Genomic DNA, 22,817 nt, shown 5'->3' on the forward strand with positions numbered 1-22,817 from the left:
AGCGTGAGAGGTCCTCGGCGTGTGTCCCAGCTGAGAGATGCAGCGAATGTGTGAGAGCTGCCGTGCTTCCCCCGGAAGATGCAGTGCCCATGCGGGAGGGCCACCGAGTGTGCGTGGGAATAAACGCGCGTGTGACACGGAACGTGTGTGTGACACGGAACGTGTGCGTGACACGACACGATCCAGAAGCGGCACTGTGTGTGCCACACGGAGCGTGTGCGTGACACGGTGTACGAGAGGCGGCGTGCCCGTGTGACTCAGCGTGCGACCGTGCGAGTGCACGCGTGGGCGAGAGCTGCCGAGCCGCTCGGGGGGCGGACGCGCTGCGGGGCCGAGGGAGCCGGGCAGAAACTGCTCCTCTGCCGCGCTGGCGCCCTGCCCGCGCCCTGCCCGGGCGGCCCCCGCTGCCGGGAGCGCCCTCGGAGTCTTATTTGCCACCGGCGGTCCCGTCCCTTCGCCGGACGGAGCCCCCGGGCCCATCCGCCTCCGCGCAGCGCAGCGCGGCCGGCGCCCGCCGGAGGAGGGAGCTCCCGGGGCAAGAGCCGCGGCTGGGCGGGCAGCGGGCCATGGAGGAGGGACCCCACGCCCCTCCCCTCCCGCTCAGCGCCGAGGGCCGTTCTGCCCGTCCCCACCTTGTTTATGTGCGGCAGGAACTGGGATTTTCCATCTGCCTGCTCCGCTGGCCGTGACCTCCGCGCAGGGCTCGCAGGCAGCGGCGCTGGGGAGCGGGCCCGGGCCGCAGGGGCGGCGGGAGCCGCTGCCGCCTCCCCGGAGCAGGACGCTCATCCTCGCACGGGCTCCCGGTGTGAAAAGGGGACGATGGCAACAGCGAGGGGAAAGGATGAAACCGGCGGTGGGAGGCCCTGGAGACCTGCCCTTCCCGGGGAGCCCTGCCAGTCCTGTCCTGCCTCTGCACGTCCAACCACTTTGGCACAAGTTCGCCTTTTCCCGCCCCGGCCCGATCCCTCCTGCCAGGGACAGCATAGGCCCTTAGAGGGGTTTCGGGGGGAGGGAATCCCCAGCTTCCTTACTCCACAGGGAGCAGGCAACCCCGCTGTGGCTGTTGAAGCGCTGATGAGAGCAAGGCCCTCAGTTCAGCGCGGAAATCTGCTCCGCTGGATCCCAGAAACACGAGCAACTGCTTGGGAGAGATGCTGCACCAGTACGGGCGCCTGTTCCCACTTGCGGTGGTGTGACTCTCGGCCGAAAGGGCTGGCAGGAGGGTGGGACGCGGACACCGGTCCTGCTTGCTCGGGCAGGGAGGGGAGAGGGAACGCCGAGAAGCCCCGGCCGTGTCCGGGTCTCGGATCCGCTCGCCCTCGCCCGCTCCCGGACACGGCTGGGATCACCCCGGAGGGGCAGGGGGGCCGGCGGGCTCCGCAGGGAGGCTGCACGGAAGCAGCGCTGCGAGGGAGCGATGACTCCTCTCCTCCTGCGCTATAGAGCAGGGGCTGGCTCTGTCTGAGCAGCCAGCAGTGATAAAAGCTGATTTACAGGTAGGGGTGAAACGTGCTCTGAAAATCTCGTGACACTTTCCTCCGGTGGATTCAAATAATATATAAAGACCGTGAGGTGGCGATCTCCCGGGTAGCTCCTAGGATGCGTGGCGTTGTTGTTAACACATGTTTCAATTTTGGATTGAGACTGTCAATTACCCGCTGAGCTGTGAGTCTTAGCCTCAGGCGGGCTGGGAAGAGGGGACGGGTGTATTTATTAACCTCTCAAGCCTGGCGAAGATGCGCTTCCAGCTTCTCACTCGGACTTTCTCGCACCTTCCCTCCGACCCTGCAGGTGCCACCGGGGCTGCCCCGGCGGCTTCCTCTGCCCGTGGCAGCCGTACTTTGCCTCCTCCGGCCCCTGCTGAGGCTCTGAGTCCTCACACGGGCACAGCACCACGATGAGCCCCACAGCTGAGGGAGAGGAGGCGGTTCGCCCCGGCTGTCTTGGCCGAAACGACCCCGGACGGAGCGGGGAAATGCACGGACAGCCTTTCCCCTTGCTTCCCAAATACATTCTCTTGCTCGGTCGGAAAAACAGGCCAGCTCTCCTCAGCGTAGTCGATTGGGTTTAGGGTTTTTTTCCCGGAGCGGAAGAGACCCCCCATCTCCCCGGGAGCATAAGCAAACAGCTCCGAGAGCCCGCTCCAGAGGCTGTAGCGGAAGGGCTGACAATTAACATTTCCTCTGGTAGCAGAGATCTGCAGGCAGATCGCTCGGGAAGCGCATCGCCCCCTCCCGCGGCGTGCCCTCGCCGCATCGCGCGGTGCCTGCTAAGCACTATGCGCTGTTTGCAGAGCAGATTTCCTTCTGGAACAGCCCGCCCGCTGCCCCGGACCCTGCCCCGCACCGCCCCGGGCACGCTCCGCTGGAGCAGCCCGGGGAGCCCCCCAGCACCGCGGTTTGCCCTTTGGCGTCTCCACCGCTCCCCTGCAACCACCTGAAAACAAGCCACGCTGACTCGCTCAGCGCAGCGCCTCTGCCGCTTTCCTTTTCCTTTCCCTTTCCCTTTTTCCTCCCCGCCCTGACCTCCCAAACTTCGCCGGTCGGGGCCGAGTCGAGCCCGGCGACCCCCGCCCGGCCCGTCCGCCTCTCTCTGTGCTGGGAGCCGCGAGTGCGCCTCTCCGCACCAAGCCTCCGTGACGAGAAAGGCATCGTAGGCAGCCTATAAATAATTTCCATTATGTTCAGCTGACAGCGCGAGGCGATTAATTTTAATAGCTGTATATTTGCCTGTTTCTCCTAATGCTCTGTAATGAGATGAGAAGCCATCCAACCCCAGATGGCTCCAGCCGCCTCGTTATTTATTTATTTTGTGTGTGCGTGTGTGCAAAAGAGGGGCGAAGGGGAGGGGGGTGGCGGTTCCTGCGGGACCGGCAGCCCCCCCCGGAGCTGCCCCTGTCCCCGCCGCTCCCGGTGTCGCCCCCGGGACTGCCCGCGGGCCGTAGGAGCCATCATGACACTGCACATTCGGCCGCCGGGGCTCCGCCACTCGTGCTCGGGGCCGTGGCGGGCAGGACCCGGGCCACCACCATCGGCTGGGTGCTTCGGGAATATTTATTTTATTTATTTATTCTCTCCGGTCGCGCAGAGAGTGGCTGCGGGAGCGCCGGGGGCCCATCGGCGCGGGAGTAAATGCAGCGGATCGATGTCGTTCGGGGTGAGGGGCGGGCGAAGGGGACCACGGATCAAAGCCCATCCTATTAACCTAAATTTCGGCTCTGCGTGGCCTGCGTTCCGGGGGCCGGCGGGAGGGGAGCGCTTTGTGGGAGCCGGGAAAGCGACCACGCCGCCCGCCGCCGGCACCAGCCAGCGACGTGGTGGTGGTGGTGGTGTGTGTGTGTGTGTGGCGGTGTGACAAAGCCTCGCCGCGCTGAGCAAGCTGTCCCTCAGCCCAGGCGGCGGGCGGGGGAAGGGAGGGCGAAGGGAGGTTTCGACATGTCCGAACGGCGGAGCGAGTCCCAGATTTGGGGACTCCAAAGCGGGGGAGGGGGAGAGGGGGGCATTCCCTGGTAGGACGAGGCTGCTTAACCAGGTGGAACACTACCGAGGAGAGCACCTGTGTCTTTTTCTAAAAGGCGTGTACTGATAATTACGAGAGTTAATTGCATTGCTTTGAAGGTCATTTGAAGTTACGGGGCTGTGTTGGTTTTTTTTGGTTTTTTTGTTGTTTTTTTTTTTTTTTTTTCCAGGCTAGCAGACAATGCCCGTGCACTGTTTTAAATGTAAATCAGAGGGTATCCGCATAAACCTGTATTGTAGGATCGAGGCGTAATGGATTCACTCCGGCTGTGCCTGAGCTCGCCACAATACAGCTGAGCAGCCGAGCTGCGAGCGCGCCGGGGTTTCTCTGCGGAAACGCAGTTGCCGAAGAACATGAAAAGCATTAAATCGTGACGGGAAGGGGGCGACGGGAAGGGGGCGGCGGGGGCGGGGGGGATGCATTTACGGTGCGTGGAGGGAGGGGGGGGGATCTCGGGACCGAAAGATGCGTAGCAGCGGCGCAGCCACCCGTCGCTAGCAGCCAGGAAGTTTCTCACCCCGGAGAGACACGGGGCTGGCGTGTCACGCACCGTGGCACCGGCGGGGAGGGCCCTGGCATCGCTCCTCCCGCGGGCGTGGAGAGGCATCCACGTCTCTCGTTCCCTGGCATGCCCCACCTGGGGCACGGCCGTTCCCAAAGGCTGCTCGCTCATGCGGAGGGCCGGGGGGAGAAGGGCTGAGGGAGAAGGGCTGATCCCCCCCAGGCCCGGAGGACTTGATTCCCACATCCCCCTCCCCTGTGTGGGGCAAGTTCCGGCCCGGCCCGATCCAGAGGAATGTGGCAGAAGGGAGACTGGCCCTTAGCCCATCTCCAGTGCCTCTGAGCCTTCATTAATCGCAGCGCCCGGGGCCGCGGCGTACCGCCGAGCTGGCCTGCCGTGAGATTAGCCCGGCGCCCCGGGGTACGGCTCTTCCCGGCGGCGCTGACGGCCAGCCCGGCCCCCGCTGCCCCCGCTCCGGCACCTGCGAGCAGCTCCGCCGGAGGCGAGGACGTGCGCAGGAGTCCGCAGAGAGCCTTTCTTCTCTCCCCCTTTCCCCACTAATAACAGGGCACCGCTCGCAAGACGGTCGCGCCGCACGGAACAAGCGTTCATTGATTTCCACCGCGGGGCTGCGGGGGGGGACGCGGGGCGCCGTGCCGCGCTCCTGGCCCCGCAACAGCGGCGGGAGGGGGGCACGAACCGGGCGGGGACCCCCTACCGCATCCCAGATGGGAGGGTGTGTGCACATCCGCGGGGCCGCCCGTAAGGGAAGGCGTTCCTCTCCCTAAGGATGTGCCGGTGGATCGGACGAACGGAGGGGCCGCAAGGCGAGCGGCGGCCGCGGAAGATGTGGTCTGTCCCTTGCCGCGATGCCGGGCCACCCTCATGCAGATCGCGCCGTGTCACCTCCCTGATGGCAACCACCACCCGCCTCTCCAGAAAAGTCGTCAGCCCGGTACCGCCGCTTCCCCCGTTGTCCACGGCAACCGGCGTATCTGATTGAACCTCGTTGTAGGCAGTGACACCCGCGTAATGGATCATCCTGTCAGTGCTTTTTTATCACAGGCATTTATTTTGGTCACGGCTGGTGATAACTTTGGTGTTTATCCCTTGTGTCGTTACGGGCCCTGCCGCGATCTCCTTTCCGCCCTCCCTCCCCGGCGGGCGGGCTGGGGGCGGACAGGCTGCTCTGGGACGGCGGCTCCCTCCGCCCGTCCGGGAGCTCCTGCGAGGGGTGCCCCGATCCCCCCTGGGCTACCGATACCCCCCGCTACAGCCCCGGGCTTCCGTGGCCTCGGCCGGGGAGGGATCGATCTGTTTGGTTTGGTTTGGTTTGGTTAAGCGCCCTCCCCCGATCGCCCTGGCCTCTCCGGGGCCGGGTTATCTTGGGTCACGCTGGCGCGGAGCGCCGGGTGCGGTAAGAGGCTCCGGCGGAGCCCTGGTGCAGGAGGGAGCCGGGGGAAGAAAGTGCCGTTCGCAGTTCTCCATCAATCCAGACACTTCAAAAGTAAATAAAGCAGGGCAGGGAAGGGCCTCTAGGGAGGGGAAAGAAGAGGCCTCTGACAGGCGATTGTCCAGGGCGGAGCCAGGGCTATTTCCAGCCCGGGAATAACAACACTTAGGCTGCGGTGGCTCCGACCCGCGTGTCCAGGAAAGACCGGATCGGGGTGTTTGTTTTGCTTTTAATTATTATTTTGACGGCGGGCTGACGCAGCGCAGGCAAACAATAACCCCAAGCCGTCCGAGAGGGGCACCGGGGAGCAGCGCCGCCCCAGCCGGGAGGGAACGAGCCCAGCGAGGGGGCGGGCGCGGGGCCAGGTTTGCTGCCTCCCGCGGAGGTCGGGGCCGGAGCCACGGGGCCGGGAGGAGCCCGCTGGGGCTGGGGCTGGGGCTGGGGCTGGGGCGGCCCCGCGGGGAGGCGGCGCGGGGGGCGGGGGGGGCGGTGAGAGCAGGACCGGGGCCCCGGCGCGGGGGTGTGGGGGGAGGCCGCCGCTCTTATCTGGGTCACTGGGGTTAGAGGGAGCAGCTGATAGAAACAGAGGAGCTGAGCTCCCGCTGCTGCAGAGATAGAGCCGCGATATGGGCCAAGCAGGCACCGAGCTGGAGGAAGGGCGGGAGGGAGGGAAAGAGGGAGGGAGGAGGAGGCGGCGGCTCGTTCCGGCTCCCGAGCCGAGCCCAGGTGCGCTGTGGTTTCCCTGCGCTCAGCGCTGTGCTCGGCGGCCCCCCTTCCCTCGCTCCCCATCCCCCGTCCTCCTCCCCGTCTCCCTCCAACGTTTAACCCTTTCCCACCTCCGCGGGGCTGGAGGCTGAGGCGTGCGCTGGCCCGGCCGCGTCCCCTGCGGTTCCCCATTCCCTCCGTGGCAGAGACTGATCACGGTGGGGAGAAGCGGGGGGGGCCGGGGGGTTTGGCCTTGTGCTGCCGAGCACCGCCCTCGGGCAGCTCCCGGGACCCGGCTTTGTACACACACACACGCATACACACACTCGCGCACACACACACCCAGCTGCGCTGAGCCGAGCCAGCCCCGGGCCAGCGCCCGCCTGCCGCCGCCGCTGCCCGTGCGGCCGATCTCGGTTACAGCCAGCCACACAGCGGGGTTGGCTGCTGCAGCCGCCGCCTTCCTCCTCCTCCCCGGTCCCCGCCGCCCTTTTCCTTCCTGCTCGGGCTGAGCTGCCCCGGAGCTCCCCCGGCTCGCCGGCGGCGGCCAGTCCCCGCTCCCGGGCCGCTGCCGGCGGGGAGGCGGATGCGGAGCGCCCGGCGAGGGGAAGGGCTCTCCGAGCGCCCCCATCTCGCGCCCAGCCCTTTAATCAATTTCACCCTATTAATTATTAATTTTACGCCAGTCAAGCTTGCCCAGGAGGAGCGAGGAGGGGGAGGGGAGGCTGATGTCAGTCGGAGGCGGCGGCGGGGCCGTGTGCCAGGCTCCGCGCTCAGCCCCGGCCCAGCAAGTTTCGGCTCCGCTGGCTCGGGCAGCTCCGCTGGCCGAGAACCGGGGGAGGCGGCGATCCCCATTCCGGTGAATGATGCGGTCCCCCCCTCGCACACACATCCACACACGCTCTCCCTCTCTCTTTTCCGCTCCCTCCCCTTCTCTCCCCGCCCGCCCCCCGTGTAGACACATCCATACAAGGGCCCATTGCATCGTAGCGATGATGGATCGTGCCTAGCGGGGGTGATTTGGTGTTGATCGCATATTATTACGGGCAGGTTGGACTGGTTGCTGATGGACGGCTTTCTAGCAAGCCGCTCCTTCCGACGCTCGGGGAAGCAGCTCGATCGAAAAAGCAGCTTGCTTTTAACTCCTTCTCTCACCAGCACGCGTAGGGCAAAGCTTAGCATCTGTCACAACAGCTCTCCGGATAGCACTTTTCCCTCCTCCCGCTCCGTTTTCGCCGCGGCAGCCCCGCCGCCGGCTGGTTCTCCCCGGCACCGGACGAGCACCGGGCCGGTCGGGGAGGCTGGCGAGGAGGGAGGGATGGCCCGGCTCTCCCGCGGGCGAGCTGCCTGCCGGGCGGCGCAGTGCCCTGGCAGAGAGAGAGAGAGATGTGCCTGGGGGTCCCCACACCCGCCCGGGGAGAGCCCGCCGCCCGGAGAGAGCTGCTCTGTGTCCCTCTCCTCCTTCTCGTCTGTTTTTTATGTAAGTTCCCGCAGATACAAAGGCAGTTTCGCAATGCCTCCCGTCTGCGAGGAGCGGGGACCTTGGCTAACCTTTCGAAAAATTGATCGCAAGTGCCTGGTAGCGGCCCGCACTGGCAGCACGAGGCACCGGGACAGGGTCAGCGCTTCGGTGACAAGCACCGAGGTAGCCATGGATCCTTTCCTGCGAAAGGCCTGCTCGCAGCCTGCCTCCTCAGAAACGCTTCGTGCGAACGCTTATTCTCTGGCGAGAGAGGAGGGCGGTGGAGGGGAGGCTTAACCCTTTCGCTTCGCGCCGCCAGCCGCGTCCCAGCCGCCCGCCCGCTCCGAGCCGTGCCGTGCCGGGCCGGTCAGCCCGGGGCACCTCCGCAGGACCAGGTGGGGCAATGTCCCGGGATAAACCGCCTCTTCTCCTCGTGATGATGCAAGACAGGGAGCCACGAATTGTATTTTTATTTGTTTATTATTTATTTTCATTTAATGATTATTTATTTTAATTTTTTCTCTTTTTTCCCCCTTTTATTTCTTGTTTTTGAACACGGGACTCGAAAGCGATGGTGCAGCGAGCTGCCTCCTTATCTCGCTCTTCGCTGGTAGTTTAACTCCTTCCGCCAGGCCCAGCACAGGTTCCTCGGGCCGGGGATTGTTTTCTGTTTGGAAACTGGAGAAGGGGGGAGGCTATCGGCAGGAAAGCAATAGCTCGCTCTCTCTGGAGAGCTGCTCTCCAACAGGCAGCGCCTTGAAATCTATTTAAAGAGAGGGAAAGGCGGGGGGGGGGAAGAACAAAGGGGGAGGAGGAGGAGGCCGAACCAGAGCCAGCCAGAGAGGGAGAAAGCGATGGATCAGCCGGTTTGCAGCGTACATCAAGCTATCACATCTGTATATGCTCCGATCGATGAAAAGGATGGATAATATTTGTCAGCTGCAGACCTTTTTCTTCTCACTTCCCAAAGAAAGGACGGGGGTTGGGGGAAGAGAAGTAATAGGGAGTTTCAAGGCCAGAGGCACTTCCTGGTACAGCCAAATAGAAAAAAAAAAAAAAAGGCTAGGGATTATTATTAATTATTTTTATTATTCTTCAGCCGTCAAAAGGACGATCAGGGGACCGTGCAGCCCTCTCTGCCCGCTTCTTCACGCTCTCACTCCTTCCCCCCCCGCCCCCCCCCCCCGCCTTTTTCTTTCTTTTTTTCCTTTTTTTTTTTAACTCTGATTCCTTGCAGGGCTCCAAAGATTTAACCCTTTGCTTGAGGCTTGAGGTGGGTGAGGCACAAAAGCAGACCGTGAAAGCCTTGGACTGGAAAAAAAAAGAAAAACAAAAAAAAACCACCCCAACACAAGCTCAGCGAGAAGTCAGTAAAACGCACCGTTACACACACAGAGACGTGGTTTGGCTTTTAGGGAAGACAAGGGGGGGAGGCAGAGCGAGAGAGACGTAGCCTCGCTCTCCACCGCCCCCCGGTTCTGCCAGCCCCTCGCCTGGTGCCTGCAGTTGCACTCTGAGTAAATAGTTCCCACACATGGTCCACATTTTGCACAGCAGCAGCGTGTTTCCTCTCGGTCTCTCGTTGCTGCTCTCCGAGCAAAGGAAATAAAAGAGAGGGAGAGAGCTCTAGAGGAAGTTAAAAATCAGACGAGCTGAGAAAAGGCTCTGTGTCACACACATCCTGAACGAAAGCGAAAGCCCAGCATTTCGGCCCGGTGAGCGCCAAGCTCTCACCTCCTCAGTAATGTCACTAGCATACGTGTTGGACACCCCGCAGCTAATCGCTTACACCCGGCCAGACGGGCTCTGGGGCGCTCACAATAGCCGGGCTGCCCGCGGAGCCCTGCGGAGGAGCCGGCTGCCCGCTCACCTCCTGCTCGCTTCCCGGAGCGGCTGCAGGGTCGCAGCTGCACGCAGGGAGCGCCCCGGGTGAGCCGGGCTCCTTCCTCGCCACCGGGGCCTTCTTCTTCCCTGGAAAAGGGGGTGCCCGGCAGCTAAGCCGTGTGTGCAGAAATGGCGATGTCCTGCACTCCTGAAGGGGCACATCCCTGGAGGGGCGGTGGGACGGGTGCGCGGGTTTGGGGTGGGGATGCTGGGTGTGCTGGGTGAGCTCCTGGAGAGGTCACCGCTGTGAGAGACAACCCCGCCGTTCCCTGCACTGGGGTCCACCCCGGGCCTGCGAGGCGCTGCTCTCTCCGCTTGCTCGGGGAGCTGGTGCAGGGCGCAGAGCGGAGTGTGCTGCTGGGAAACCATTATCCGGCGTTCTCCTTTTCTTCTCCCTCCAGGCCCTGGCTCCGTCCCCGCCCGCCCCTGAGCCGGGATCAGCCAGATGATCCTCCGGCCGTCGGCTGAGTGGCAGCCGCTTCGTGGGTAGCATTAGGGCTCGGCCACTCCGCGCTCCCGTGACCCCGCCGTGTCTCTCTGCCTCCATCGCAGCCTCTCCGAAGCCCAGTACCCCATCAGCTCTCGCTGTGTGATATTTAAAAGAAGGGTTGCATTCTCCCCAATAGAAGCCCACTCGTTTCCTTGTTGCCAGGAACAAAGCGTACATTCAGAGGGGTGGCTGTTGACGGCTCCCTCTGTATAGCACTGGAAAGCGGGTGGCCTTTGGTTACTGGCAAGGAAAATTCTAATCAGGGTGCTTGTAAGCGGGGCTTTATAGAAGCTTAGTTACAAAAGGCTTACACCAGAGTAATGCAATAACTATAATAACAGCCAGGGAGCCCTAAAGAGGGTGGAATGTGCTTGTGTCTGGATGATTTTCCCCGCTCGCACAGAGAGGGACTGTTTACCGCGAGTGCCATTAAGTATCGCTGGAAACTCACCAACCGCAGACTTATTTCAATATACTTTATTGTTGTATCCGCTCTAAAAGCGACTTGCTTTGGACGACTTCTAGATCGTCCTAGAGGAGAAGAGAGGCCGCCCTCGGGTGTTGGAGGAGGCTCTGAGCACAGGGGTAGTGCCAAGGGTGAGGGAGCTGCGAGCCGGGGCCCGGCCGGGTCGGGCAGTGCCGCCGCCGAACAAAGTGGCGAGGAGAAAAGGCCCCTTGAGCCCAGCGGCACAAAAGCTGTCGGGTCCTGCCCCCGGAGGTGTGTACGCTGCCACGACTCCTCCGCGGGCCTCCTCGGCTGTCTCGGCCGATAAGGGCGTGGGGACCCCGAGGGACACGGGGAGAAGGAGGGGCGGACCCCAGCATCGCCCTCCCGCCGCTCCGTTCGGCGCCCCGGGGCGCCCCTGGCAGCGGTGACCCCGCTGTTCCGGCTCAGCCGCTCCGGCTTGACGAGCCTAATGGGATCAGCCGCTGCCCTCCCTCCGCCACCGCTGCCGCGTGTTGATTTTTCCAACCTCTCCTCCCAGCCCCGATGCCCGCCGTCCCCTAGCCAGCCCCAGCTACTGCTTGGCCGCCGGCGAGGGGCCGCGGCTCCGGAGGGCAGGAAATGGCTTGGCCGGGGAGCCGGGGCGGTCACCCCGCCCGGCCGCGATCCCGGCGTACGGCGGCGGCCGGCGGGGGCCGCGCCGGGAGGCGCCCCGGAGACCGCGGTGGCCCCGGGAGGGACGCGCGAAGCGGGCAGAGCTCCACACTCCCCCTGCCCCCCCATTACCAGCCTCCCCCGGCACCCCCGAGCAGACTTTGCAGCGCTTTATTTTAACGAAAAAACAGAGCGCGGCGAGCAAACTGCTGCTCCGCGCAGGGCAAGAGAAATGGGTTTTTAATAGGCAAGGTCGGCGTGCTTGGCAGCCGGCCACCGCGGCCGGGGAAATAAACAAACAGAGGAGCTGCAACTTCAGGTCGGAGCAGAAGTTGCGCTCCCGGCGAGACGAGCCCGCGGCATGGCCCGCGGGGCGAGCGAGCAGCCCCGGACCGCGGAGAGCATCTCCGGCCCCTGACCCCTCACCTCGCCCCCGCGGCCCCGGGACCGGAGCGGGGCCGGGGCAGGCAAGCCCCGAGCGGTGCCAGGCGCAGCGCCGGCGGGCTGGCAGCGGGCGGAGGGCAGATGGCCACCCTTGTTTATCGCGTTCCGGCGGTGCTGCACGCCGAACCGGCGCTGTGCGGCACGGCCGGTCCCGGGGCGGCGGCAGGAACGGAGAGGTGGAGGGAGCGGGAGCGGAGCCTCCCGATCGCGAAGCGGCAACACGGCGTCTGCCGGAGGATTTGCAGGCGTGCCCGGGGGTTCCCGCTCTCTCCAGCGCCGGGGCTCGGCCGTGTCGGCCCCGCCGGCCGCACCGCGGGGGCGCCGCGCTCCCGCTCTGGCGGCGCGTTCCGGGCTCGGTGCCGAGCGAACACTCTCGGCTGCCGCGCATCAGCCTCCCCGCTGCCTCCCGCCGCCGCCTCGCTCACTCCCGGCTCTGCAGGCGGCAGGGCAGAGCTGATCCCGCAGCTCCTCCAGCGGCACTGGCCCCCGAGTGGCCTTCACGTCTTCCCCGAGGCACGGGCTCGGGCAGGGAATGGGGGGCCGGGGGTCCGCTCCTCCGATCGCTCTTCCCGAGCCTTTCTGCAGCGTCGGCCGCCGCAGGCCCACACGGAGGGAGAGCGGCCCCCGCCTGAGCAGGGCTTGTGCAGCCCCTCTGCTCCGGAGGGCTCGGAGGGTTTGCATCCACTCTTGCATCCAGTCGCTAACAGGGCCAGAAAAGCCTCAAGGCTCTCGGGGTGAGGAAGGGACTCTGCCTGCCCTCAGCAGAGGAGGACGAAAGGAGCTGTGTCAGGAGCGAAGTCCAAGCCTGGGGGAGCTGGACGAGAGCTCGAGAAGAGGCCGGCAACACTCGCCCCGGCGGTCACAGACCTTTCTTTCCCGGCTTGGCGGTGGCAGGAGACGACCTCTCGCCGCTGCCATGGTTCCCAGCGCAGCACGGCCCGAGCTGGGGCCTCGGCACGCCGGGAGGAAGAACGGGAGCGAGCCGCGCCCCTCGAGTTCCCACGGAGCCGCGGCCTGGGCTCCCAGGGGGGCTACAAAGCCACCATCATCTCTCAGCCACATCACGGCAGAGGGAGAACCCCCCCGGTGCCGCCACCCCACGCCACTCCTGGCAGCTGGAGACAACCGGGGCTGCCACCGGGACGGGCACCGGGCACCGGGCGCCGGGCAGGGCGGCGGCCGCTGCCAGCGGCGCTCCCGCTGCTCACCGCCCGGGCAGCTGCCCGGTTTTTGGCAGATCGCTCTGCAGACGGCTCCCAAGGACTCCTGCAAGGGCTGAGATGGGTCACGGGGAATAGCTGAACAGTGCGATAGGCCGGGCTAAGCGCTGCAGGGAGAGCGGGGACCGGCCAGGGTGGAGGAAAGGGAGAGGTGCAAAGGCCCGGGGTGAGGGGGTGACAGGCAGAGCCACCAGCCTGCAAAATGCTGAGCTGGCAGCATGCCGAGGAGCCGGGGAGCACTGCGGTCCCGACAGCCAGGGGAAGGGACATGAAGGAGCAGCGTGAATGGGGTAAAGACTGTTCCTCACAGACCTGGTGTGACCCATCGTTTAAAAAATCTGGCTTCCCCTTCTAGTGCCAGGGTGTACCTGCAGGGCAGTCCCTGCCTTTCTGTCTCTCGTCCCATTATTCCACTACAGTCGAATCCTTCTGTTGTGACCTACAGCAGCGCTCTGATTTATTTTTAATGCGTTCCGATTCCTGTTCCGTTGTCAAGAGATGCATTGAGATTCATTTTCCATCCCCTGTTTTTCATACTTCTGTTCTGCTGGAGGGACCCGCCAATAGAGTTTAATTCGATTTGATATGATTTAATGAACACCTTTATCTTTTGTTTTTAGCAGAAGGATAAATAATACAACTGCATTCGGTTTTTGCTAAATCAGACATGTTTCCCACCAAAATCCTATCTGGTGACACACACTCACTGTAACATTTCATTAACAACCTCCCTGATTTATTGATTTTTAATATTTGTATTAAATGTTGTGTAAAATTGAACTCAGGCGTTAGAAGAGATTGTGCACGTCACAAGACATGACTCCTACTTAATTGTTATTTTTTTTTCGGCCCTGGAACAACAGTTGGAAAGAGGCCAGCAGGAGGGAAAAAAAATTAAAAATAAATTATAAAGGGCAGTGCCCGGGAGAGCGTGGGGGAGCTGGAGAGAAAGCGCAGCCCTGAGGGAGACAGAGAGGGAGGGAGGGAGGGCGGCAGGGCCTGGCCGACGCTCTGCCGAGCCCCCCAGGCCCCTCGGGGGCCGCCCCCTCCCGCCCCAGCGCCCGCGGCCGGAGCGGCCACCCGGCTCCCGCTGCTTCCCCTGCTCTCCCAGCTCGCCCGTTCCGTATCGCCTCCCTCCCTCCTGCTCCATATGGTTTCTCCCCTCCTCCTCCTCCTCCTCCTCCTCTTCTCCCCCCTCCATGCTGTCTCCGTGACGCTCCCCACTCCACGCTACTTCTCCGTTTCCCGGGGGAGCGTTTCCCCGCAGAGCGGCCCGGCCCGGCCGCAGTGTCAGAGGGGCTCAGCCGGGCCAGCGTGCAGCGTGGAGGGACGAGAGGAACAGCAGGGGAACCTGGGGGTCAGGAGAGGGCCGTGAGGAGGGGTGGCAGCCAAAACTCCCGGCCAAAATGTTTCCCGGGTGTGCGGTAGAGGAGCTTAAAGAAGTTCATCTCCCCCACACTCCCCTTCTTCTTGTTTTCTTTTTCTCTCCTCCCCTTCTCTCTCCCCACACCCCCACCCCCCGGCCGCCACCAGGAATACGAGGCATTCAGAGATCAACATAATTCACCTGCATCAAAAAAAACCTCGCGAGCTATAAACTAGCGGCTGATCCTCCGCTTAGACTAGTGTTTAGCCGTTCATGCATCATGAGTGTCAAATAAATGCCTGATTGAGGCCCTCAGCGGAGGAATTAGCTTTCCTTGTGCTGGAAATGCATAATAGAGAAAGTGCTGAGGCATCCTCCCCGGAGTTAGCTCGGGCTCCGCTCCCCGCTCTCCTCGTTTCGGGAGTTTTCCCTCCCTCATTCCGGGTCCGTCCCCCTCCCCACCCTCCAGCCCCCCCTTATCGCTCTCCCTTATCAGCACGCCCAGCTGGCCAGAGGCGAGGGAAGCCCTCCGGTGTGTCCCGGGCCGCGGGGGCCGGCCGAGGGCGACAGGAGCAGCCGAGCATCGCTGCTGTGGCCCGGGGCCCCGGCGCTGCCCCGCGGGGAGCGCAGCCTCGCCCGCCCGAGGGCGGAGACGTGGGCGGAGGGAGCGGGGAGCGGCGGGGGGACCCTTCAGCGAGCTCCTTGTCGCTTGGCCGCTCTTCCGCGCCGGGGGCCTCATCCTGCCGGCGGCTACGACCCGGCCCCGACGTTTGGTGGCGAAGGGGGCGGGGGGGTGAGGCTGGCGAAGCGCTCAGCTCCGCCGCCCCGGCCGCCCTCCGCAGCTCCTGCCCGAGCGGGTCCCGAGTCCCTCCGGGCAGGGCAGGGCAGGGCAGGCGGCCGAGGCACACAGGGTTAACCGCGCCGCGGCCGGGAGGAGCACTTAAAGAGCACGGGCTTGCAGATGCTTTTCAGGCCTCGATGTCTACCGTTTTAAATTAAAAAAATGCACCCGGCCCGACCATGCACCAGTGACCTGCAATTTCCCCTTCTTTTCAAACTGAAATATGGCCAAACTATCTTCAAGTTAACTTAGGGGCTGGGGACGGGGGTGGGGGAGGTGGGAATGGGGGGGGGGGGGAGGAGGAAATCGCTCTGGGTTGAGATCTCTGTGTCAAGTTTCATCCCCTCCTGACATGTCTGGCTCCGTGCCAAAGTCCTGAAAATGGAAAATTGGGGAAGGGCGGGCTGTGAGGGGTGGGTGGAGGAGCAGGGGGGGTGGGGGAGCGGGCCAGAGCTCTCGGCGGAGCGGCAGTAGCGAGAGGCTCCGGCCAAGAGGGATGCATGAACGAGCCCGTGTGAGCGGAGCGCGGCGGCATCTTCCGCCATCCATTCCGCCGCCCAGGCGCGTGGAAAGCCGCCGGCCGCTGCCATTGTTACCGGCGGGCGATGCGGGGACCGGAGCCGCCGCTCCGGCGAGAGATAAATAGCCCCTGACACCGCCTCTTCGCACCCACAGCTCGGCGGATCGGATTCGGTGGACGGCCGCAGGTCTGTGTCGCTCCCTTTCGCGGGAGTTCCTTTAAATCACGGCTCCACTCCCCCCTCAGCTCTCCCGGGGGATGTTCCCGACCGTCCCCCTCGCAGCAGCCCTGCCGCCCTCCCCTGCTCGCTCCCCCTCCCGCAAGCGGCGGCGGCCCCGGCTCGGCCCGGCGCGGAGCTCCGCCGGGGGAGGGGGAAAACTCCCTGGTGAACACTTTCGGCACGCTGCGACTTTGCCAGGAGGGGTCTTGGCGTCGGATCTTTTGTCTTGGGGACTTCGGCTTCGTGCCCCGGAGTGGCTGGCGGCTCTCCCGGGAAGAGACTCTGGGCAAAGCGCCGGGGAGTCCCGGGCAGCCGCCGCGGGCAGCCGTGCCCCGGGCCCCCGCTGCCAGCGCCCGGCCGGCACGTCTGCAGGCTCGCCCGCCTCCCGGCTCTCCTCTCCCGCCGCAGGAACCGAGGGGCTGGGACTGGGACCTGCCCTCCGTCCCCCGCCCCGCGACGCCCACGGGTGGTGACCGTGACCGTGTCCCCACGCGGGGGCTTGGGGGGGCGTGTGTCCCTCGCCATCCCGGCAAGAGGAGCAGGGCACAGCTCCGGTAGCCAGGGCGCTCCTTTCCAGCTGCTGCCCTCCCCAGCGCCCAGCGGCCGGGAGCGAGCGCTCCGGAGCCCCTGGCACCTCTGGGCTGCCTTCCCCGGGGACACCGGGCAGTGCCACATCACACGCGGCTGCGAGCGGCTCGGCGTGAGGCGAGCCCGCACTTTATTATTTTCCATCGTCACTTTCCTCCCCCGCGCCCCAGCCGGAGACGAGCCGGTGTGCGTGTGTGCAAGACGAGGTTATCGCCAGCTCGAGTCATTATTTCCAGGCCGACTGCCGCGGGAGTCTCTCCCAGGTGGAGCCGGTGTGGGCGGCCGGTGCCCGGGGAGACAAAGGCCGGAGTTCCCGGTGCCACCGGAGCCCGGCTGCGCCGACAAGTGCGGGCCCGGTCGGTCCCGGTGCGGGGGGGCTCTGCCGGGACCGCGGGGCGCTGCCGCCGCCCCGGGCAGCGCGGACTGGGTTTTCCGAGTTACATTTGTTACATTTCCGAGTTATATTTTCAGTTCTACGGAATCTACTTTTAGGCGATTGTTTTCCCTTTCCACTTGTTTGTCTCCTGCTAGCCTCGTAAACTGCCTCATGATTTATTACCTAGGCTAAGTGCTTAATTTGTGAATATGAAACAGATTAAAAGGAGATCGGCGTATTTTAGCAGTCAGGCCAGAGCAAAGCCCGGCAGCTGTTTCGAGTTTGTAGGCATCTCCAGCCTCGTGTAAGCAGCCCGGTCTGCGAGTGATCAAGGGGGTATCCCCGGGCTCTCTCCGAGAGGCCCCACCGCCGCTGGCTCCCCGTGCGTGCTGCTGGAGCCCGGGCCGCCACGGGATGGCCGCTGCGGGCTTTTTCGGGGGCGGGGGGACAATGAGTGATGCCGTCCGTCAAAGAGAAACCCGTGGCTCTGGGATTCAGGAGCGGCTGCGTCCCCGCCACAGGCGGGCTCTGCCGGCGGAGGGCCCGGCAGGCACGCAGGGGGTTAACGACGGCTCTGCCCTCTCCTTCAAAGGACTCACTCGAGATAGAGTAAATACGGTCGGGGCGGGGGGGATGTGTGTGTGTGTGTGCCGCTCGGGCCACATGATGCAAAAGTAAGACAAGCACACTCCGGAGAACAAAGGCTTCCTACCCCCTTCCTCCCCCTCCCCCCCCAAATCTGCCTTAATTCTGCAAGTAAACTTGAGCAGCTATAAAACAAAGGCGAACGATGAAAGTTATAGCCAAGGGACAATCAAAATAAATACCTTTGATGCAGTCCAAGCACGCACTTGGTATTTTCTGGAGCTCCCTGCTACCCCCAGGCAGCCGGGATGTGGACGGCTCTTCCTAGGACAGGGGTGACTCGCACGGCGGGGTTTTGGCTCGGTCTGGTGCAGGCCACGTTCCTCAGCCCAGAAAACTGCCCTGGGCGAGGCAGGCAGGGCAGGAAGGGGCCGTGCCGTCGGGGCTGGGGCAGGGGATGGCAGCAGCGGGACAGGGCTCCTCCGGGCGTCCCCGCGGGGCCGAGAGAGGCGCCGGCTCCCCGAGGAGGATGCGGGGCTGGGAGCGGTGTCTGAGCTGTGCCCCTGCCCCCCGGGAGCCGGGCCAGGGCGATTTGTCCCCAGGCTCGGTGATGGCCCCGGCCCCAGGTCATGCAAGTGACACCTCCTGCTCCCGACTGCCTTGTGCTTGCAGAGCTGGCCAGCTGCCTTCAGGCTCGTCACCAGCACCCTGGAGCGATTCCCATCCCACGGACCTCTGCCTTCTCCCTCTGCTCCCCTCCACCCCCGGCCTTTGGAGGACGTTTTAACGCGTGAGGGATGGCAGAGGAAGTGGAGCGGCACAGCAGCAGGCAGCTGTCTGTGCAGCCCCACAAGCAGAGGTGCTGCTGCTGAGCCCAAAAGTCAGAGAGAGACAAAAATCTGTAACCTGCCCTGTACCCCTGAGCACCGCTTAAGGAGCAGGAGCAAGAGCACTGTGCCACTCCTTCTGGAGCACAGCAGAGAGGACTGGCTGGGAGGTAAATAAATGATTCATGTGCCCTTGCTGCACCTGAGCAGTTGCTCTTGTCCTCCAGAAGTGGCTGGTGTTGGCACAGCGGAAGGTGCAGGAAATGGGGACGGACTCTGGGCAGACCATGGGGAAGAGGTGTGGTGTGGCACATGCCTGGACAGGCTGAGCCCTGGTCTGCCTGGGAGCAGGAGAGGAGCAAAAGATGATGCATATGGCATTCAGAAATTATCCCTCTGTGTGTGTGTGGAGATGTCAGAGTAACTCTTGTCCGGGGAAAACTGAATATAAACCGTGGTTGGGAAGCAGTCCTGTAGGTACATATGAATGAGGCTTGAGGATACCCTCTTCCCTGGCAAGGAAGCACCTGAAAGAAGAGTGCAAGAATGAGACAACAGCAGATAGGTGTGTGTCAATACAACTCTTTCAGGCTGGCTAGAAACAAAGTCCTTCTTCGGTATTTGGGACAAGGTTTGTGGCAAACCAACACTAAAACTCATTTCCCAGGGGCCTGATGGGGTTTGTGTGTAGTTGACTGGTCCCTGCCTTGTGAGGGGAGAGATACTGCACAGGTGTTATATACCACCACCCTTTCTAGCCCCGAGCCTTGCTGTTCACTGTCTGAAGGCAGGACTGAAACTTTTGAGCAACCTGAAGAGCAGTAGGCAAAAATAGCCCCAGGGTCTCTACATCTCCCTGTAGGTTCTGCATGGAGCTGCTCTCTGACTAGGAACATCCAGCATTTTAGAAGGGAGAGAAAACACAGGCTTGTGTCATGGTGGTAACATACATCCCTTTTCAAGCAGTATGCTTGAATCAAGAAGCTGGAAAACCAGACAGCAGCAATGAAAAAGGAAAACAATCCTTTCCAACTTGTTGGCTTGGCCTTTGCAGTCATCCCTACCTCAGGGAGGGCTGTGGTCACAGTGTTAAGCCTTGGTTATGCAGCTGAAATTCACCATGCTGAAAGTCACCTGGTCCCTTGAGCGCTCTTGTGAAGCACTCCAAGGTCCCATAGAAAATGGTTTGTGTGTACTTGAAACGATGTGGATTTGCTTCCAACAGCACATTATGCCACTCACAGCCTGATCCTGTCTGGCTTTCACTGAATTAATGCCTGGATGGATCTAAGTCCCAGCATCTCAGACCAAGGTGATTCCAACAGTCTTCCCACTGCAGTCCCCTTGCAGCTCCAAAGGGAATTTTAAATCCCCTTGGAAGTGCTGTTACATGGTGATGGCTAAGCCTCAGAAACAAAGCAGTGGAGAAACATTGCTAAAGCAGAATGGGCAAACCCCAGGGGCTTGGAGCAGTTGGTTGGTATACACCAAAAGGTGTGAAAGCTTCTTCAGTGTGGAACACAGGTGTACCCCAGGCCCCTCTTCCATCCTCAGCCCTTTGCTCCCTGTTGTAATTTTGCAAGAAGTAGCAGCCTGCAGGCCTTCTTGCAGCCAGGCTTACACCTTTGATGTTCTCCCAGTTACAGTTTGTCAAGTCTTGTCTCTCTTTTTCACTGTTTTGACATCTCACCACCCTCAGAACACTTGTGAGAAGGGGAAAAACGATTTCAAAAGTCCTGTCATTGAAAGTTCTCAAAGACCACTACATGACCACCTAAATGATGCCTTCATATTCTTAGAAACTCTGTTTATGCTGCCTCTCTTGTTTCTTTGGGGTAGACTCTGCCTTGCATCATCTAATATACTGTTCCTATTATCAAAATATAACACTGTAAGGAGAGGTTTTGGACTAGGGTAAGGCTCAGGACACACAGAGATAAATAGGGGGATCAAGATATGCTGAATTTGAGTAGTATTTTATCTTTCCAGCATCACAAATGTTGTGTTATGTGCCAGGAACTTTAGGGTGCTGCACACTCTGTAGACACAGAGGACAGATTGCTCCTGCCTGCCCTAAAAATAGAAGAAAAACTGTAAAGTCTATAGAGGCAGATGACCACGAGTGCTGTGCTGGTGGTGCAGGGAGGCAGGTGAGCTCCTGGGCTCAGTCACGGGCTCCTTTGCCATGTCTCACCAAGGCCACCACTCCCAAAGTCTGTGTCCTGTGGTTAGAAGGGAACAGTGTGTGTTTGTGTGTGTGTGCTCATGTGAATGTAATTTTGTTTCCACATAATGTGGATTATCTTTCTTTTGGCAGCAAATCTGTTCAGGGGCTTAGATAAAAAAGATAAATCCTGCAGCCGTTCCCTCCCTGGGAAAGGGCATGTCTTCCATCACTTTCTCTGCTCCCTCTTCTGAGCTATCCCCAAACACACTTTTCCTAGCTCAGCATCTGACATCACCCTGACAGCCTGCTCTCTCTCAGCACAGGAATGGGGGGAAATGCATGGAATAAGGCACAGCAGGTGAGATGTTGCTTGGATGAATGGGAAGAGAGAGGAACTGGGGTACAGGGGGTGGAAGGATCCCCCAGCAGCATTGCCCCATATGGTGCTGATGTGAGGGTGACACTCCCACAGCTTCTCAGGAAACTCTCCTGGCAGGGAGATCAGGTGTGCCATGGGTGCAGGACACCTAATGGCCTCCCTTCTTTGGAACCCTGGTAGAGCTGCTTGGCTTGGTGTGAGGACAACCTTGTCAGGAAAGAGAGCTCCATTGATTTAAATGCAAAATTACCCTCCTGCAGTTCTAATTTCCCAGGCGAGGGCCATACTGGCTCTGAAAACATGAGAGTTGTTGATGTATTGGTTCAATTAATTTTTAAAATAAGTTTGAATACCATTTATTTCAAATTTGATAGGAAAGCGCCGTAGATTTTTGCAAGCAGAGAGCGAGGTGAGCGTGGATGGGGTGTGTATTTTGCATGGCCTTGAAAACAGGGCTCAAACGATGCATTCATTCAGTAGCAGACCTCTGCACAGGGATAAGTGAGGCCCGTGGTGAAAGAAAAAGACCTGAACATCTGTATTTGCTAAGTGGCACCGGCAGCAGCCAGCCAGCTCACAGAGAAGGGCAGACAAACGGGTGTGGGGCCCAGCTGAGACTGCTGGGTCCCTGGTGCTTTTAAAAGGAAATAATAGCTGCTGGGGGAACCCTTTCTGGTGGCCTTGGCTCCCGTGACCCCCCTCTGATGTAGGATATTTAAACAAGAAAATGTCAACATTGGTTTTTACACAGACAGCCTCGTCCTGCTCTCCATGAGAATCACTGGCAAAGCCCTAAGAGAGCTGCAGGGGAGCAGACCCCAAAAGAGTCGCTCAGACCCAAACCCTGTTGGCTGCAGCCTGGCAAGAAGCAAGTGCAGGTTGTCACGAGTGGCTGGGTGATGTGTGCAGGTAAATTGGACAGAAGAGAAGCAATCCCATCCTGCAGTGTGCAGTGCCTCAAAGCTGCAGGTCCGATGCTTTGAATGATTATTGCTTTTTAAAATTATAAATTGCGTTTTTGTACAGCGAGCAAGGAAAATGTGCTGCTTACTAGAATTAAGTGCAACTCAAGGGTGTTTTGTTATAACAAAGGTGACTTCTCTGTGCTCCCCTTTTCACAGTTGGGTCTAATGGAGAGGTTGATCTGAACCCGATGGCTCTCTAGCAGTGGTTCTGGAAAGGAGTAATGCCCATTGTATGAGAGGATATCCATAAACTGGGCCATCAGTGTGTCCTCTGATATATGTGTCCTCTGAGGCAGGAAAGTGTAAGTCAGAGGAAGAGAGGGCAACTGTGTCTGACTCATAGTAAAACGAGGGCACGTGGAAAGTACAAACGAAGGGAGGGCTGCTACTAGTAGGATTTGAAGGCTGTGCTATGTGTCATGGGAAATATAATTTAGGCTCATGGATAATTTATGATTAAAGGGGCAGATGTGGTGCAACTGCATGGTGCAAAACGTGAGATGGGGCATAAGCATAAAAGAAACTTAACCCTTGATCCTGTGCTGTCCCTGTTTTGTGTCGGTTTATGCAGGCTGGGCCTTGACAGGTGTTGCAGTAGCAGCCTCTAGGTTCTCTAATGTAATGGGAACTTTATCACAGATCACCTTAGCATAAAAAGTGTAATTACTCTGGCTTTATGCTCTGCCACCACATTCTCAGAGGTAGTGGCAGAATAAGTGGCATGCAAGTCCCTTGAGCAGCTCTGTGCAAATGCAGAATCATTCCTACATGGGGACCAGCTTCCCTGGGCAGGTCACAGCTGCTTTCCCACTGGGAGGTGACCCTGGTGCAGGCCCACTAAGCTCATGAACTCTGATAAGGCACAGAGCTCAGTGAGGACAGCCTGGCAAACCAAGTGAGCTCCAAGATGCCAGTCTGATTGCCCTTGGTAGGAAAGCACCTTTGGTCTGATGTGTGACCATGACCAACCCGAATCTCCAGCAGGAACCATGAAAAAAGACCTATAATTTGGGAGGAAAATAAATAAAGGAGTGTTGCTCAGGTGTGACTCCTGCTAGGAAGCACAGAGATAGTGTATGAAGCTGAGGCTCAGCCATTCCCTAGAATGTGTCTGCCCTATGTGATATTCTGCTTTTGAGGGTACAAATAGTATGAAAAGAGATCGTTGGGTCAGAATATTTCATCCTTGCTGTACAAAGCCCAGC

The 22,817-nt window shown here is 60.9% G+C and overlaps 1 protein-coding gene across 1 annotated transcript in view; it reads left to right on the forward strand.

Annotated features, from left to right (window-relative positions):
- The first annotated feature begins 15,448 nt into the window (after positions 1-15,448).
- The window catches only part of BCOR (BCL6 corepressor), an 82,167-nt gene continuing 74,798 nt past the window's right edge, over positions 15,449-22,817 (forward strand). The window contains exon 1 of the mRNA XM_077171690.1: positions 15,449-15,692. The gene's annotated coding sequence lies outside the window, so the exon portion shown is untranslated. The remainder of the gene's footprint in view (positions 15,693-22,817) is intronic.

The sequence above is a fragment of the Agelaius phoeniceus genome, chromosome 2, assembly GCF_051311805.1.
Source record: "Agelaius phoeniceus isolate bAgePho1 chromosome 2, bAgePho1.hap1, whole genome shotgun sequence".
NCBI lineage: Eukaryota > Metazoa > Chordata > Aves > Passeriformes > Icteridae > Agelaius > Agelaius phoeniceus.